This window comes from Phalangium opilio, unplaced genomic scaffold, assembly GCF_054372755.1.
Source record: "Phalangium opilio isolate 3A_F unplaced genomic scaffold, DU_Popi_V2 ptg000019l_1, whole genome shotgun sequence".
In the NCBI taxonomy this organism is placed as follows: domain Eukaryota; kingdom Metazoa; phylum Arthropoda; class Arachnida; order Opiliones; family Phalangiidae; genus Phalangium; species Phalangium opilio.
The window spans coordinates 2,014,815-2,030,350 of NW_028324152.1; the positions used below are offsets into that span (position 1 = coordinate 2,014,815).

The 15,536-nt window shown below is 35.0% G+C and overlaps 29 non-coding genes across 29 annotated transcripts; all 29 read left to right on the forward strand.

Moving 5' to 3' along the window:
- Nucleotides 1-73, forward strand: TRNAT-UGU (transfer RNA threonine (anticodon UGU)). Its single transcript has one exon. It is a non-coding gene; the product is annotated as a tRNA-Thr (tRNA).
- Nucleotides 74-206: 133 nt separating this feature from the next.
- Nucleotides 207-279, forward strand: TRNAT-AGU (transfer RNA threonine (anticodon AGU)). Its single transcript has one exon. It is a non-coding gene; the product is annotated as a tRNA-Thr (tRNA).
- A 364-nt stretch (nt 280-643) lies between these two features.
- TRNAT-AGU (transfer RNA threonine (anticodon AGU)) lies at nt 644-716 on the forward strand. The gene has a single exon. It is a non-coding gene; the product is annotated as a tRNA-Thr (tRNA).
- Nucleotides 717-849: 133 nt separating this feature from the next.
- Nucleotides 850-922, forward strand: TRNAT-AGU (transfer RNA threonine (anticodon AGU)). Its single transcript has one exon. It is a non-coding gene; the product is annotated as a tRNA-Thr (tRNA).
- Nucleotides 923-1,055: 133 nt separating this feature from the next.
- TRNAT-UGU (transfer RNA threonine (anticodon UGU)) lies at nt 1,056-1,128 on the forward strand. The gene has a single exon. It is a non-coding gene; the product is annotated as a tRNA-Thr (tRNA).
- A 133-nt stretch (nt 1,129-1,261) lies between these two features.
- On the forward strand, nt 1,262-1,334 carry TRNAT-UGU (transfer RNA threonine (anticodon UGU)). Its single transcript has one exon. It is a non-coding gene; the product is annotated as a tRNA-Thr (tRNA).
- A 133-nt stretch (nt 1,335-1,467) lies between these two features.
- On the forward strand, nt 1,468-1,540 carry TRNAT-AGU (transfer RNA threonine (anticodon AGU)). Its single transcript has one exon. It is a non-coding gene; the product is annotated as a tRNA-Thr (tRNA).
- A 364-nt stretch (nt 1,541-1,904) lies between these two features.
- TRNAT-AGU (transfer RNA threonine (anticodon AGU)) lies at nt 1,905-1,977 on the forward strand. Its single transcript has one exon. It is a non-coding gene; the product is annotated as a tRNA-Thr (tRNA).
- A 133-nt stretch (nt 1,978-2,110) lies between these two features.
- Nucleotides 2,111-2,183, forward strand: TRNAT-UGU (transfer RNA threonine (anticodon UGU)). The gene has a single exon. It is a non-coding gene; the product is annotated as a tRNA-Thr (tRNA).
- Nucleotides 2,184-2,761: 578 nt separating this feature from the next.
- On the forward strand, nt 2,762-2,834 carry TRNAT-UGU (transfer RNA threonine (anticodon UGU)). Its single transcript has one exon. It is a non-coding gene; the product is annotated as a tRNA-Thr (tRNA).
- Nucleotides 2,835-3,445: 611 nt separating this feature from the next.
- TRNAT-UGU (transfer RNA threonine (anticodon UGU)) lies at nt 3,446-3,518 on the forward strand. Its single transcript has one exon. It is a non-coding gene; the product is annotated as a tRNA-Thr (tRNA).
- A 166-nt stretch (nt 3,519-3,684) lies between these two features.
- Nucleotides 3,685-3,757, forward strand: TRNAT-AGU (transfer RNA threonine (anticodon AGU)). The gene has a single exon. It is a non-coding gene; the product is annotated as a tRNA-Thr (tRNA).
- A 133-nt stretch (nt 3,758-3,890) lies between these two features.
- Nucleotides 3,891-3,963, forward strand: TRNAT-AGU (transfer RNA threonine (anticodon AGU)). The gene has a single exon. It is a non-coding gene; the product is annotated as a tRNA-Thr (tRNA).
- Nucleotides 3,964-4,539: 576 nt separating this feature from the next.
- Nucleotides 4,540-4,612, forward strand: TRNAT-AGU (transfer RNA threonine (anticodon AGU)). Its single transcript has one exon. It is a non-coding gene; the product is annotated as a tRNA-Thr (tRNA).
- A 133-nt stretch (nt 4,613-4,745) lies between these two features.
- On the forward strand, nt 4,746-4,818 carry TRNAT-UGU (transfer RNA threonine (anticodon UGU)). The gene has a single exon. It is a non-coding gene; the product is annotated as a tRNA-Thr (tRNA).
- A 133-nt stretch (nt 4,819-4,951) lies between these two features.
- TRNAT-AGU (transfer RNA threonine (anticodon AGU)) lies at nt 4,952-5,024 on the forward strand. Its single transcript has one exon. It is a non-coding gene; the product is annotated as a tRNA-Thr (tRNA).
- Nucleotides 5,025-5,157: 133 nt separating this feature from the next.
- TRNAT-UGU (transfer RNA threonine (anticodon UGU)) lies at nt 5,158-5,230 on the forward strand. The gene has a single exon. It is a non-coding gene; the product is annotated as a tRNA-Thr (tRNA).
- Nucleotides 5,231-5,396: 166 nt separating this feature from the next.
- On the forward strand, nt 5,397-5,469 carry TRNAT-AGU (transfer RNA threonine (anticodon AGU)). Its single transcript has one exon. It is a non-coding gene; the product is annotated as a tRNA-Thr (tRNA).
- Nucleotides 5,470-6,217: 748 nt separating this feature from the next.
- TRNAT-GGU (transfer RNA threonine (anticodon GGU)) lies at nt 6,218-6,290 on the forward strand. The gene has a single exon. It is a non-coding gene; the product is annotated as a tRNA-Thr (tRNA).
- Nucleotides 6,291-6,456: 166 nt separating this feature from the next.
- TRNAT-AGU (transfer RNA threonine (anticodon AGU)) lies at nt 6,457-6,529 on the forward strand. Its single transcript has one exon. It is a non-coding gene; the product is annotated as a tRNA-Thr (tRNA).
- Nucleotides 6,530-8,542: 2,013 nt separating this feature from the next.
- Nucleotides 8,543-8,615, forward strand: TRNAT-AGU (transfer RNA threonine (anticodon AGU)). Its single transcript has one exon. It is a non-coding gene; the product is annotated as a tRNA-Thr (tRNA).
- A 363-nt stretch (nt 8,616-8,978) lies between these two features.
- Nucleotides 8,979-9,051, forward strand: TRNAT-UGU (transfer RNA threonine (anticodon UGU)). The gene has a single exon. It is a non-coding gene; the product is annotated as a tRNA-Thr (tRNA).
- A 2,014-nt stretch (nt 9,052-11,065) lies between these two features.
- TRNAT-AGU (transfer RNA threonine (anticodon AGU)) lies at nt 11,066-11,138 on the forward strand. The gene has a single exon. It is a non-coding gene; the product is annotated as a tRNA-Thr (tRNA).
- A 569-nt stretch (nt 11,139-11,707) lies between these two features.
- Nucleotides 11,708-11,780, forward strand: TRNAT-UGU (transfer RNA threonine (anticodon UGU)). The gene has a single exon. It is a non-coding gene; the product is annotated as a tRNA-Thr (tRNA).
- Nucleotides 11,781-12,119: 339 nt separating this feature from the next.
- On the forward strand, nt 12,120-12,192 carry TRNAT-UGU (transfer RNA threonine (anticodon UGU)). The gene has a single exon. It is a non-coding gene; the product is annotated as a tRNA-Thr (tRNA).
- Nucleotides 12,193-13,034: 842 nt separating this feature from the next.
- TRNAT-UGU (transfer RNA threonine (anticodon UGU)) lies at nt 13,035-13,107 on the forward strand. Its single transcript has one exon. It is a non-coding gene; the product is annotated as a tRNA-Thr (tRNA).
- A 339-nt stretch (nt 13,108-13,446) lies between these two features.
- Nucleotides 13,447-13,519, forward strand: TRNAT-UGU (transfer RNA threonine (anticodon UGU)). The gene has a single exon. It is a non-coding gene; the product is annotated as a tRNA-Thr (tRNA).
- Nucleotides 13,520-14,633: 1,114 nt separating this feature from the next.
- On the forward strand, nt 14,634-14,706 carry TRNAT-AGU (transfer RNA threonine (anticodon AGU)). Its single transcript has one exon. It is a non-coding gene; the product is annotated as a tRNA-Thr (tRNA).
- Nucleotides 14,707-15,275: 569 nt separating this feature from the next.
- Nucleotides 15,276-15,348, forward strand: TRNAT-UGU (transfer RNA threonine (anticodon UGU)). Its single transcript has one exon. It is a non-coding gene; the product is annotated as a tRNA-Thr (tRNA).
- Nucleotides 15,349-15,536: the final 188 nt, after the last annotated feature.

The window sequence follows — 15,536 nt, forward strand, 5'->3', positions numbered from 1 at the left end:
GGCTCTGTGGCTTAGTGGTTAAAGCGCCTGTCTTGTAAACAGGAGATAATGAGTTCGATTCTCGTCGGAGCCTCGCTGTTATATTACTTGAACTAGATTTCGTAGCTATTAAATTTTGAAAAATTAAAATAATAGGTCAAAAGTTCCGATGAGATAATTTAGTTAAATTACTGGAATATTCAGCATTCATGTCGCTTCAAAGCAAGGGTTCCGTGGCTTAGTGGTTAAAGCGCCTGTCTAGTAAACAGGAGATCATGAGTTCGATTCTCGTCGGAGCCTCGCTGTTATGTTACTTGAACTAGATTTCGTAGCTATATAATATTGAAAAATTAAAATAATAGGGCAAAAGTTTCGATGAGATAATTTAGTTAATTTACTGAAATATTCTGCATTCATATCGCTTCAAAGCAAGGGCTTAGTGATTAAAGCGCCTGTCTTGTAAACAGGAGGTCATGAGTTCGATTCTCGTCGGAGCCTCGCTGTTATATTACTTGAACTAGATTTCGTAGCTATTAAATTTTGAAAAATTGAAAATAATTGATGATTTAGATATGCATATATGCAAACAATAGTGTAAAAGTTCCGATGATATAATTTAGTTAATTTACTGAAATATTCAGAATTCATATCACTTTAAAGCAAGGGCTCCGTGGCTTAGTGGTTTAAGCGCCTGTCTAGTAAACAGGAGATCATGAGTTCGATTCTCGTCGGAGCCTCGCTGTTAAGTTACTTGAACTAGACTTCGTAGCTATATAATTTTGAAAAATTAAAATAATAGGGCAAAAGTTCCGATGAGATAATTTAGTTAAATTACTGGAATATTCAGCATTCAAGTCGCTTCAAAGCAAGGGCTCCGTGGCTTAGTGGTTAAAGCGCCTGTCTAGTAAACAGGAGATCATGAGTTCGATTCTCGTCGGAGCCTCGCTGTTATGTTACTTGAACTAGATTTCGTAGCTATATAATTTTGAAAAATTAAAATAATAGGGCAAAAGTTTCGATGAGATAATTTAGTTAATTTACTGAAATATTCTGCATTCATATCGCTTCAATGCAAGGGCTCTGTGGCTTAGTGGTTAAAGCGCCTGTCTTGTAAACAGGAGATCATGAGTTCGATTTTCGTCGGAGCCTCGCTGTTATATTACTTGAACTAGATTTCGTAGCTATTAAATTTTGAAAAATTAAAATAATAGGGCAAAAGTTCCGATGAGATAATTTAGTTAAATTAATGGAATATTCAGCATTCATATCGCTTCAATGCAAGGGCTCTGTGGCTTAGTGGTTAAAGCGCCTGTCTTGTAAACAGGAGATAATGAGTTCGATTCTCGTCGGAGCCTCGCTGTTATATTACTTGAACTAGATTTCGTAGCTATTAAATTTTGAAAAATTAAAATAATAGGTCAAAAGTTCCGATGAGATAATTTAGTTAAATTACTGGAATATTCAGCATTCATAACGCTTCAAAGCAAGGGTTCCGTGGCTTAGTGGTTAAAGCGCCTGTCTAGTAAACAGGAGATCATGAGTTCGATTCTCGTCGGAGCCTCGCTGTTATGTTACTTGAACTAGATTTCGTAGCTATATAATATTGAAAAATTAAAATAATAGGGCAAAAGTTTCGATGAGATAATTTAGTTAATTTACTGAAATATTCTGCATTCATATCGCTTCAAAGCAAGGGCTTAGTGATTAAAGCGCCTGTCTTGTAAACAGGAGGTCATGAGTTCGATTCTCGTCGGAGCCTCGCTGTTATATTACTTGAACTAGATTTCGTAGCTATTAAATTTTGAAAAATTGAAAATAATTGTTGATTTAGATATGCATATATGCAAACAATAGTGTAAAAGTTCCGATGATATAATTTAGTTAATTTACTGAAATATTCAGAATTCATATCACTTCAAAGCAAGGGCTCCGTGGCTTAGTGGTTTAAGCGCCTGTCTAGTAAACAGGAGATCATGAGTTCGATTCTCGTCGGAGCCTCGCTGTTAAGTTACTTGAACTAGACTTCGTAGCTATATAATTTTGAAAAATTAAAATAATAGGGCAAAAGTTCCGATGAGATAATTTAGTTAATTTACTGAAATATTCTGCATTCATATCGCTTCAAAGCAAGGGCTCCGTGGCTTAGTGATTAAAGCGCCTGTCTTGTAAAAAGGAGGTCATGAGTTCGATTCTCGTCGGAGCCTCGCTGTTATATTACTTGAACTAGATTTCGTAGCTATTAAATTTTGAAAAATTGAAAATAATTGTTGATTTAGATATGCATATATGCAAACAATAGTGTAAAAGTTCCGATGATATAATTTAGTTAATTTACTGAAATACTCAGAATTCATATCACTTCAAAGCAAGGCCTTCGTGGCTTAGTGGTTAAAGCGCCTGTCTAGTAAACAGGAGATCATGAGTTCGATTCTCGTCGGAGCCTCGTTGTTATGTTACATGAACTAGATTTCGTAGCTATTAAATTTTGAAAAATAAAAACAATAGGGTAAAAATTCCGATGAGTTAATTTAGTTAAATTACTGGACTATTCAGCATTCATGTCGCTTCAAAGCAAGGGCTCCGTGGCTTAGTGGTTAAAGCGACTGTCTAGTCAACAGGAGAGCATGAGTTCGATTCTCGTCGGAGCCTTGCTGTTATGTTAATTGTCCTAGATTTCGTAGCTATTAAAGTTTGAAAAATTAAAACAATAGGGTAAAAATTCCAATGAGTTAATTTAGTTAAATTACTGAAATATTCTGCATTCATATCGCTTCCATGCAAGGGCTCTGTGGCTTAGTGGTTAAAGCGCCTGTCTTGTAAACAGGAGATAATGAGTTCGATTCTCGTAGGAGCCTCGCTGTTATATTACTTGAACTAGATTTCGTAGCTATTAAATTTTGAAAAATTAAAATAATAGGTCAAAAGTTCCGATGAGATAATTTAGTTAAATTACTGGAATATTCAGCATTCATGTCGCTTCAAAGCAAGTGTTCCGTGGCTTAGTGGTTAAAGCGCCTGTCTAGTAAACAGGAGATCATGAGTTCGATTCTCGTCGGAGCCTCGCTGTTATGTTTCTTGAACTAGATTTCGTAGCTGTTAAATTTTGAAAAATTAAAAATAATAGTTGATTTAGATGAGCATTTATGCAAACAATAGTGTAAAAGTTCCGATGAGATAATTTACTGAAATATTGAGAATTCATATCCCTTCAAATCAAGGCCTTCGTGGCTTATTGGTTAAAGCGCCTGTCTAGTAAACAGGGGATCATGAGTTCGATTCTCGTCGGAGCCTCGCTGTTATGTTACTTGAACTAGATTTCGTAGGTGTTAAACTTTGAAAAATTAAAAATAATAGTTGATTTAGATATGCATTTTTGCAAACAATAGAGTAAAAGTTCCGAAGAGATAATTTAATTAAATTACTGAAATTACTGAAATATTCTGCATTCATATCGCTTCAAAGCAAGGGTTCCGTGGCTTAGTGATTAAAGCGCCTGTCTTGTAAACAGGAGGTCATGAGTTCGATTCTCGTCGGAGCCTCGCTGTTATATTACTTGAACTAGATTTCGTAGCTATTAAATTTTGAAAAATTGAAAATAATTGTTGATTTAGATATGCATATATGCAAACAATAGTGTAAAAGTTCCGATGATATAATTTAGTTAATTTACTGAAATATTCAGAATTCATATCACTTCAAAGCAAGGGCTCCGTGGCTTAGTGGTTTAAGCGCCTGTCTAGTAAACAGGAGATCATGAGTTCGATTCTCGTCGGAGCCTCGCTGTTAAGTTACTTGAACTAGACTTCGTAGCTATATAATTTTGAAAAATTAAAATAATAGGGCAAAAGTTCCGATGAGATAATTTAGTTAAATTACTGGAATATTCAGCATTCAAGTCGCTTCAAAGCAAGGGCTCCGTGGCTTAGAGGTTAAAGCGCCTGTCTAGTAAACAGGAGATCATGAGTTCGATTCTCGTCGGAGCCTCGCTGTTATGTTACTTGAACTAGATTTCGTAGCTATATAATTTTGAAAAATTAACATAATAGGGCAAAAGTTTCGATGAGATAATTAGTTAATTTACTGAAATATTCTGCATTCATATCGCTTCAATGCAAGGCCTTCGTGGGTTAGTGGTTAAAGCGCCTGTCTAGTAAACAGGAGATCATGAGTTCGATTCTCGTCGGAGCCTCGCTGTTATGTTACTTGAACTAGATTTCGTAGCTATATAATTTTGAAAAATTAACATAATAGGGCAAAAGTTTCGATGAGATAATTAGTTAATTTACTGAAATATTCTGCATTCATATCGCTTCAATGCAAGGCCTTCGTGGCTTAGTGGTTAAAGCGCCTGTCTAGTAAACAGGAGATCATGAGTTCGATTCTCGTCGGAGCCTCGCTGTTATGTTACTTGAACTAGATTTCGTAGCTATTAAATTTTGAAAAATTGAAAATAATTGTTGATTTAGATATGCATATATGCAAACAATAGTGTAAAAGTTCCCATGATATAATTTAGTTAATTTACTGAAATATTCAGAATTCATATCACTTCAAAACAAGGGCTCCGTGGCTTAGTGGTTTAAGCGCCTGTCTAGTAAACAGGAGATCATGAGTTCGATTCTCGTCGGAGCCTCGCTGTTAAGTTACTTGAACTAGACTTCGTAGCTATATAATTTTGAAAAATTAAAATAATAGGGCAAAAGTTCCGATGAGATAATTTAGTTAATTTACTGAAATATTCTGCATTCATATCGCTTCAATGCAAGGGCTCTGTGGCTTAGTGGTTAAAGCGCCTGTCTTGTAAACAGGAGATCATGAGTTCGATTTTCGTCGGAGCCTCGCTGTTATATTACTTGAACTAGATTTCGTAGCTATTAAATTTTGAAAAAATAAAATAATAGCGCAAAAGTTCCGATGAGATAATTTAGTTAAATTAATGGAATATTCAGCATTCATGTCTCTTCAAAGCAAGGGTTCCGTGGCTTAGTGGTTAAAGCGCCTGTCTAGTAAACAGGAGATCATGAGTTCGATTCTCGTCGGAGCCTCGCTGTTTTGTTACTTGAACTAGATTTCGTAGCTATATAATATTGAAAAATTAAAATAATAGGGCAAAAGTTTCGATGAGATAATTTAGTTAATTTACTGAAATATTCTGCATTCATATCGCTTCAAAGCAAGGGTTCCGTGGCTTAGTGATTAAAGCGCCTGTCTTGTAAACAGGAGGTCATGAGTTCGATTCTCGTCGGAGCCTCGCTGTTATATTACTTGAACTAGATTTCGTAGCTATTAAATTTTGAAAAATTGAAAATAATTGTTGATTTAGATATGCATATATGCAAACAATAGTGTAAAAGTTCCGATGATATAATTTAGTTAATTTACTGAAATATTCAGAATTCATATCACTTCAAAGCAAGGGCTCCGTGGCTTAGTGGTTTAAGCGCCTGTCTAGTAAACAGGAGATCATGAGTTCGATTCTCGTCGGAGCCTCGCTGTTAAGTTACTTGAACTAGACTTCGTAGCTATATAATTTTGAAAAATTAAAATAATAGGGCAAAAGTTCCGATGAGATAATTAGTTAATTTACTGAAATATCTGCATTCATATCGCTTCAATGCAAGGCCTTCGTGGCTTAGTGGTTAAAGCGCCTGTCTAGTAAACAGGAGATCATGAGTTCGATTCTCGTCGGAGCCTCGCTGTTATGTTACTTGAACTAGATTTCGTAGCTATATAATTTTGAAAAATTAACATAATAGGGCAAAAGTTTCGATGAGATAATTAGTTAATTTACTGAAATATTCTGCATTCATATCGCTTCAATGCAAGGCCTTCGTGGCTTAGTGGTTAAAGCGCCTGTCTAGTAAACAGGAGATCATGAGTTCGATTCTCGTCGGAGCCTCGCTGTTATGTTACTTGAACTAGATTTCGTAGCTATTAAATTTTGAAAAATAAAAACAATAGGGTAAAAATTCCGATGAGTTAATTTAGTTAAATTACTGGACTATTCAGCATTCATGTCGCTTCAAAGCAAGGGCTCCGTGGCTTAGTGGTTAAAGCGACTGTCTAGTCAACAGGAGAGCATGAGTTCGATTCTCGTCGGAGCCTTGCTGTTATGTTAATTGATCTAGATTTCGTAGCTATTAAAGTTTGAAAAATTAAAACAATAGGGTAAAAATTCCGATGAGTTAATTTAGTTAAATTACTGAAATATTCTGCATTCATATTGCTTCACAGCAAAGGCTCCGTAGCTTAGTGGTTATAGCACCTGTCTGGTAAAAAGGGAATCATGAGTTCGATTCTCGTCGGAGCCTCGCTGTTATGTTACTTGAACTAGATTTCGTTGCTGTTAAATTTATAAAAATTAAAAATAATAGTTGATTTAGATATGCATATATGCAATCAATAGTGTAAAAGTTCCGATGAGAAAATTTAGTTAATTTACTCAAATATTCTGCATTCATATCGCTTCACAGCAAAGGCTCCGTGGCTTAGTGGTTAAAGCGCCTGTTTAGTAAACAGGAGATCATGAGATCGATTCTCGTCGGAGCCTCGCTGTTATGTTACTTGAACTAGATTTCGTAGCTGTTAAATTTTGAAAAATTAAAAATAATAGTTGATTTAGATATGCATTTTTGCAAACAATAGAGTAAAAGTTCCGATGAGATAATTTAGTTAAATTACGAAAATTACTGAAATATTCTGCATTCATATTGCTTCACAGCAAAGGCTCCGTAGCTTAGTGGTTATAGCACCTGTCTATAGTCTGTCAAACGAAAGAAGAGCCCTGAGAAATTGGTCCAAATTGGTGTCGCCACCATCGACCCCATAGTAATTTATCAACTTGTTTTGTTTTGTCAATAGTCGTCTGTAATATAGTCTGCTATAAACAGATAGGCTTAATCGCAATAGAACCAATACATTTTGCAATATATATTTATTATGTTTATGTCGAAAATGTGTAAACGCTCAACTATCCGTAGTCAAAGGAAACCACAATTGAACCTCTTATAATTAATATTCAAGAAGACAGCGAAGACTCTGATGAAGACGTGTACTGAAGACGCTTTGATGCTAACTACTTAGACTTATGGACAAGTACTTTAACTAATGTCATTAAAATATATTGCAATGCTAGTTCAATAAAGATAAAACTGGTGTCTTTTCGTTAATTTTGTTTTTTTTATTCTTTAATACTCAATGATCGTAAAAAACCATGAAACATAAACATATTAAATATATATTGCAAAATGTATTGGTTCTATTGCGATTAAGCCTATCTGTTTATAGCAGACTATATTACAGACGACTCTTGACAAAACAAAACAAGTTGATAAATTACTATGGGGTCGATGGTGGCGACACCAATTTGGACCAATTTCTCAGGGCTCTTCTTTCGTTTGACAGACTATAGTAAACAGGGAATCATGAGTTCGATTCTCGTCGGAGCCTCGCTGTTATGTTACTTGAACTAGATTTCGTAGCTGTTAAATTTCTAAAAATTAGAAATAATAGTTGATTTAGATATGCATATATGCAATCAATAGTGTAAAAGTTCCGATGAGAAAATTTAGATAATTTACTGAAATATTCTGCATTCATATCGCATCACAGCAAAGGCTCCGTGGCTTAGTGGTTAAAGCGCCTGTTTAGTAAACAGGAGATCATGAGATCGATTGTCGTCGGAGCCCTGCTGTTATGTTACTTGAACTAGATTTCGTAGCTGTTAAATTTTGAAAAATTAAAAATAATAGTTGATTTAGATGAGCATTTATGCAAACAATAGTGTAAAAGTTCCGATGAGATAATTTACTGAAATATTCAGAATTCATATCGCTTCAAAGCAAGGCCTTCGTGGCTTAGTGCTTAAAGCGCCTGTCTAGTAAACAGGAGATCATGAGCTCGTTTCTCGTCGGAGCCTCGCTGTTATGTTACTTGAACTAGATTTCGTAGCTGTTAAATTTTGAAAAAATTAAAAATAATTGTTGATTTAAATTCGCATTTATGCAAACAATAGAGTAAAAGTTCCGATGAGATAATTTAGTACAATTACTGGAATATTCAGAATTCATATCGCTTCAAAGCAATGGCTCCGTGGCTTATTGGTTAAAGCGCCTGTCTAGTAAACAGGAGATCATGAGTTCGGTTCTCGTCGGAGCCTCGCTGTTATGTTACTTGAACTAGATTTCGAAGCTGTTAAATTTATAAAAATTAAAAATAATAGTTGATTTAGATATGCATTTATGCAAACAATAGAGAAAAAGTTCCGATGAGATAATTTAGTTAATTTACTGGAATATTCAGAATTCATATCGCTTCAAAGCAATGGCTCCGTGGCTTATTGGTTAAAGCGCCTGTCTAGTAAACAGGGGATCATGAGTTCGATTCTCGTCGGAGCCTCGCTGTTATGTTACTTGAACTTGATTTCGTAGGTGTTAAACTTTGAAAAATTAAAAATAATAGTTGATTTAGATAAGCATATATGCAAAAAATAGTGTTAAAGTTCCCATGAGATAATTTAGTTAATTTACTGAAATATGCAGCATTCATATCGCTTCACAGCAAAGGCTGCGTAGCTTAGTGGTTATAGCACCTGTCTAGTAAACAGGAGATCATGAGTTCGATTCTCGTCGGAGCCTCACTTTTATGTTACTTGAACTAGATTTCGTAGCTGTTAAATTTTGAAAAATTAAAAATAATAGTTGATTTAGGTGAGCATTTATGCAAACAATAGTGTAAAAGTTCCGATGAGATAATTTACTGAAATATTCAGAATTCATATCGCTTCAAAGCAAGGCCTTCGTGGCTTAGTGGTTAAAGCGCCTGTCTAGTAAACAGGAGATCATGAGTTCGATTCTCGTCGGAGCCTCGCTGTTATGTTAATTGATCTAGATTTCGTAGCTATTAAAGTTTGAAAAATTAAAACAATAGGGTAAAAATTCCAATGAGTTAATTTAGTTAAATTACTGAAATATTCTGCATTCATATCGCTTCAATGCAAGGGCTCTGTGGCTTAGTGGTTAAAGCGCCTGTCTTGTAAACAGGAGATAATGAGTTCGATTCTCGTCGGAGCCTCGCTGTTATATTACTTGAACTAGATTTCGTAGCTGTTAAATTTTGAAAAATTAAAAATAATAGTTGATTTAGATATGCATTTTTGCAAACAATAGAGTAAAAGTTCCCATGAGATAATTTAGTTAAATTACGAAAATTACTGAAATATTCTGCATTCATATTGCTTCACAGCAAAGGCTCCGTAGCTTAGTGGTTATAGCACCTGTCTATAGTCTGTAAAACGAAAGAAGAGCCCTGAGAAATTGGTCCAAATTGGTGTCGCCACCATCGACCCCATAGTAATTTATCAACTTGTTTTGTTTTGTCAATAGTCGTCTGTAATATAGTCTGCTATAAACAGATAGGCTTAATCGCAATAGAACCAATACATTTTGCAATATATATTTATTATGTTTATGTCGAAAATGTGTAAACGCTCAACTATCCGTAGTCAAAGGAAACCACAATTGAACCTCTTATAATTAATATGCAAGAAGACAGCGAAGACTCTGATGAAGACGTGTACTGAAGACGCTTTGATGCTAACTACTTAGACTTATGGACAAGTACTTTAACTAATGTCATTAAAATATATTGCAATGCTAGTTCAATAAAGATAAAACTGGTGTCTTTTCGTTAATTTTGTTTTTTTTTATTCTTTAATACTCAATGATCGTAAAAAACCATGAAACATAAACATATTAAATATATATTGCAAAATGTATTGGTTCTATTGCGATTAAGCCTATCTGTTTATAGCAGACTATATTACAGACGACTATTGACAAAACAAAACAAGTTGATAATTTACTATGGGGTCGATGGTGGCGACACCAATTTGGAGCAATTTCTCAGGGCTCTTCTTTCGTTTGACAGACTATAGTAAACAGGGAATCATGAGTTCGATTCTCGTCGGAGCCTCGCTGTTATGTTACTTGAACTAGATTTCGTAGCTGTTAAATTTCTAAAAATTAGAAATAATAGTTGATTTAGATATGCATATATGCAATCAATAGTGTAAAAGTTCCGATGAGAAAATTTAGTTAATTTACTGAAATATTCTGCATTCATATCGCATCACAGCAAAGGCTCCGTGGCTTAGTGGTTAAAGCGCCTGTTTAGTAAACTGGAGATCATGAGATCGATTGTCTTCGGAGCCCTGCTGTTATGTTACTTGAACTAGATTTCGTAGCTGTTAAATTTTGAAAAATTAAAAATAATAGTTGATTTAGATGAGCATTTATGCAAACAATAGTGTAAAAGTTCCGATGAGATAATTTACTGAAATATTCAGAATTCATATCGCTTCAAAGCAAGGCCTTCGTGGCTTAGTGCTTAAAGCGCCTGTCTAGTAAACAGGAGATCATGAGCTCGTTTCTCGTCGGAGCCTCGCTGTTATGTTACTTGAACTAGATTTCGTAGCTGTTAAATTTTGAAAAAATTAAAAATAATTGTTGATTTAAATTCGCATTTATGCAAACAATAGAGTAAAAGTTCCGATGAGATAATTTAGTACAATTACTGGAATATTCAGAATTCATATCGCTTCAAAGCAATGGCTCCGTGGCTTATTGGTTAAAGCGCCTGTCTAGTAAACAGGAGATCATGAGTTCGGTTCTCGTCGGAGCCTCGCTGTTATGTTACTTGAACTAGATTTCTAAGCTGTTAAATTTATAAAAATTAAAAATAATAGTTGATTTAGATATGCATTTATGCAAACAATAGAGAAAAAGTTCCGATGAGATAATTTAGTTAATTTACTGGAATATTCAGAATTCATATCGCTTCAAAGCAATGGCTCCGTATCTTATTGGTTAAAGCGCCTGTCTAGTAAACAGGGGATCATGAGTTCGATTCTCGTCGGAGCCTCGCTGTTATGTTACTTGAACTTGATTTCGTAGGTGTTAAACTTTGAAAAATTAAAAATAATAGTTGATTTAGATAAGCATATATGCAAACAATAGTGTTAAAGTTCCCATGAGATAATTTAGTTAATTTACTGAAATATGCAGCATTCATATCGCTTCACAGCAAAGGCTGCGTAGCTTAGTGGTTATAGCACCTGTCTAGTAAACAGGAGATCATGAGTTCGATTCTCGTCGGAGCCTCACTTTTATGTTACTTGAACTAGATTTCGTAGCTGTTAAATTTTGAAAAATTAAAAATAATAGTTGATTTAGGTGAGCATTTATGCAAACAATAGTGTAAAAGTTCCGATGAGATAATTTACTGAAATATTCAGAATTCATATCGCTTCAAAGCAAGGCCTTCGTGGCTTAGTGGTTAAAGCGCCTGTCTAGTAAACAGGAGATCATGAGTTCGATTCTCGTCGGAGCCTCGCTGTTATGTTACTTGAACTAGATTTCGTAGCTATTATATTTTGAAAAATAAAAACAATAGGGTAAAAATTCCGATGAGTTAATTTAGTTAAATTACTGGACTATTCAGCATTCATGTCGCTTCAAAGCAAGGGCACCGTGGCTTAGTGGTTAAAGCGACTGTCTAGTCAACAGGAGAGCATGAGTTCGATTCTCGTCGGAGCTTTGCTGTTATGTTAATTGATCTAGATTTCGTAGCTATTAAAGTTTGAAAAATTAAAACAATAGGGTAAAAATTCCAATGAGTTAATTTAGTTAAATTACTGAAATATTCTGCATTCATATCGCTTCAATGCAAGGGCTCTGTGGCTTAGTGGTTAAAGCGCCTGTCTTGTAAACAGGAGATAATGAGTTCGATTCTCGTCGGAGCCTCGCTGTTATATTACTTGAACTAGATTTCGTAGCTATTAAATTTTGAAAAATTAAAATAATAGGTCAAAAGTTCCGATGAGATAATTTAGTTAAATTACTGGAATATTCAGCATTCATGTCGCTTCAAAGCAAGGGTTCCGCGGCTTAGTGGTTAAAGCGCCTGTCTAGTAAACAGGAGATCATGAGTTCGACTCTCGTCGGAGCCTCGCTGTTATGTTACTTGAACTAGATTTCGTAGCTATATAATATTGAAAAATTAAAATAATAGGGCAAAAGTTTCGATGAGATAATTTAGTTAATTTACTGAAATATTCTGCATTCATATCGCTTCAAAGCAAGGGTTCCGTGGCTTAGTGATTAAAGTGCCTGTCTTGTAAACAGGAGGTCATGAGTTCGATTCTCGTCGGAGCCTCGCTGTTATATTACTTGAACTAGATTTCGTAGCTATTAAATTTTGAAAAATTGAAAATAATTGTTGATTTAGATATGCATATATGCAAACAATAGTGTAAAAGTTCCGATGATATAATTTAGTTAATTTACTGAAATATTCAGAATTCATATCGCATCACAGCAAAGGCTCCGTGGTTTAGTGGTTAAAGCGCCTGTTTAGTAAACAGGAGATCATGAGATCGATTGTCGTCGGAGCCCTGCTGTTATGTTACTTGAACTAGATTTCGTAGCTGTTAAATTTTGAAAAATTAAAAATAATAGTTGATTTAGATGAGCATTTATGCAAACAATAGTGTAAAAGTTCCGATGAGATAATTTACTGAAATATTCAGAATTCATATCGCTCCAAAGCAAGGCCTTCGTGGCTTAGTGCTTAAAGCGCCTGTCTAGTAAACAGGAGATCATGAGCTCGTTTCTCGTCGGAGCCTCGCTGTTATGTTACTTGAACTAGATTTCGTAGCTGTTAAATTTTGAAAAAATTAAAAATAATTGTTGATTTAAATTCGCATTTATGCAAACAATAGAGTAAAAGTTCCGATGAGATAATTTAGTACAATTACTGGAATATTCAGAATTCATATCGCTTCAAAGCAATGGCTCCGTGGCTTATTGGTTAAAGCGCCTGTCTAGTAAACAGGAGATCATGAGTTCGGTTCTCGTCGGAGCCTCGCTGTTATGTTACTTGAACTAGATTTCGTAGCTATTAAAGTTTGAAAAATTAAAACAATAGGGTAAAAATTCCAATGAGTTAATTTAGTTAAATTACTGAAATATTCTGCATTCATATCGCTTCAATGCAAGGGCTCTGTGGCTTAGTGGTTAAAGCGCCTGTCTTGTAAACAGGAGATAATGAGTTCGATTCTCGTCGGAGCCTCGCTGTTATATTACTTGAACTAGATTTCGTAGCTATTAAATTTTGAAAAATTAAAATAATAGGTCAAAAGTTCCGATGAGATAATTTAGTTAAATTACTGGAATATTCAGCATTCATGTCGCTTCAAAGCAAGGGTTCCGCGGCTTAGTGGTTAAAGCGCCTGTCTAGTAAACAGGAGATCATGAGTTCGACTCTCGTCGGAGCCTCGCTGTTATGTTACTTGAACTAGATTTCGTAGCTATATAATATTGAAAAATTAAAATAATAGGGCAAAAGTTTCGATGAGATAATTTAGTTAATTTACTGAAATATTCTGCATTCATATCGCTTCAAAGCAAGGGTTCCGTGGCTTAGTGATTAAAGTGCCTGTCTTGTAAACAGGAGGTCATGAGTTCGATTCTCGTCGGAGCCTCGCTGTTATATTACTTGAACTAGATTTCGTAGCTATTAAATTTTGAAAAATTGAAAATAATTGTTGATTTAGATATGCATATATGCAAACAATGGTGTAAAAGTTCCGATGATATAATTTAGTTAATTTACTGAAATATTCAGAATTCATATCGCATCACAGCAAAGGCTCCGTGGTTTAGTGGTTAAAGCGCCTGTTTAGTAAACATGAGATCATGAGATCGATTGTCGTCGGAGCCCTGCTGTTATGTTACTTGAACTAGATTTCGTAGCTGTTAAATTTTGAAAAATTAAAAATAATAGTTGATTTAGATGAGCATTTATGCAAACAATAGTGTAAAAGTTCCGATGAGATAATTTACTGAAATATTCAGAATTCATATCGCTCCAAAGCAAGGCCTTCGTGGCTTAGTGCTTAAAGCGCCTGTCTAGTAAACAGGAGATCATGAGCTCGTTTCTCGTCGGAGCCTCGCTGTTATGTTACTTGAACTAGATTTCGTAGCTGTTAAATTTTGAAAAAATTAAAAATAATTGTTGATTTAAATTCGCATTTATGCAAACAATAGAGTAAAAGTTCCGATGAGATAATTTAGTACAATTACTGGAATATTCAGAATTCATATCGCTTCAAAGCAATGGCTCCGTGGCTTATTGGTTAAAGCGCCTGTCTAGTAAACAGGAGATCATGAGTTCGGTTCTCGTCGGAGCCTCGCTGTTATGTTACTTGAACTAGATTTCGAAGCTGTTAAATTTATAAAAATTAAAAATAATAGTTGATTTAGATATGCATTTATGCAAACAATAGAGAAAAAGTTCCGATGAGATAATTTAGTTAATTTACTGGAATATTCAGAATTCATATCGCTTCAAAGCAATGGCTCCGTGGCTTATTGGTTAAAGCGCCTGTCTAGTAAACAGGGGATCATGAGTTCGATTCTCGTCGGAGCCTCGCTGTTATGTTACTTGAACTTGATTTCGTAGGTGTTAAACTTTGAAAAATTAAAAATAATAGTTGATTTAGATAAGCATATATGCAAACAATAGTGTTAAAGTTCCCATGAGATAATTTAGTTAATTTACTGAAATATGCAGCATTCATATCGCTTCACAGCAAAGGCTGCGTAGCTTAGTGGTTATAGCACCTGTCTAGTAAACAGGAGATCATGAGTTCGATTCTCGTCGGAGCCTCACTTTTATGTTACTTGAACTAGATTTCGTAGCTGTTAAATTTTGAAAAATTAAAAATAATAGTTGATTTAGGTGAGCATTTATGCAAACAATAGTGTAAAAGTTCCGATGAGATAATTTACTGAAATATTCAGAATTCATATCGCTTCAAAGCAAGGCCTTCGTGGCTTAGTGGTTAAAGCGCCTGTCTAGTAAACAGGAGATCATGAGTTCGATTCTCGTCGGAGCCTCGCTGTTATGTTACTTGAACTAGATTTCGTAGCTATTATATTTTGAAAAATAAAAACAATAGGGTAAAAATTCCGATGAGTTAATTTAGTTAAATTACTGGACTATTCAGCATTCATGTCGCTTCAAAGCAAGGGCACCGTGGCTTAGTGGTTAAAGCGACTGTCTAGTCAACAGGAGAGCATGAGTTCGATTCTCGTCGGAGCTTTGCTGTTATGTTAATTGATCTAGATTTCGTAGCTATTAAAGTTTGAAAAATTAAAACAATAGGGTAAAAATTCCAATGAGTTAATTAAGTTAAATTACTGAAATATTCTGCATTCATATCGCTTCAATGCAAGGGCTCTGTGGCTTAGTGGTTAAAGCGCCTGTCTTGTAAACAGGAGATAATGAGTTCGATTCTCGTCGGAGCCTCGCTGTTATATTACTTGAACTAGATTTCGTAGCTATTAAATTTTGAAAAATTAAAATAATAGGTCAAAAGTTCCGATGAGATAATTTAGTTAAATTACTGGAATATTCAGCATTCATGTCGCTTCAAAGCAAGGGTTCCGCGGCTTAGTGGTTAAAGCGCCTGTCTAGTAAACAGGAGATCATGAGTT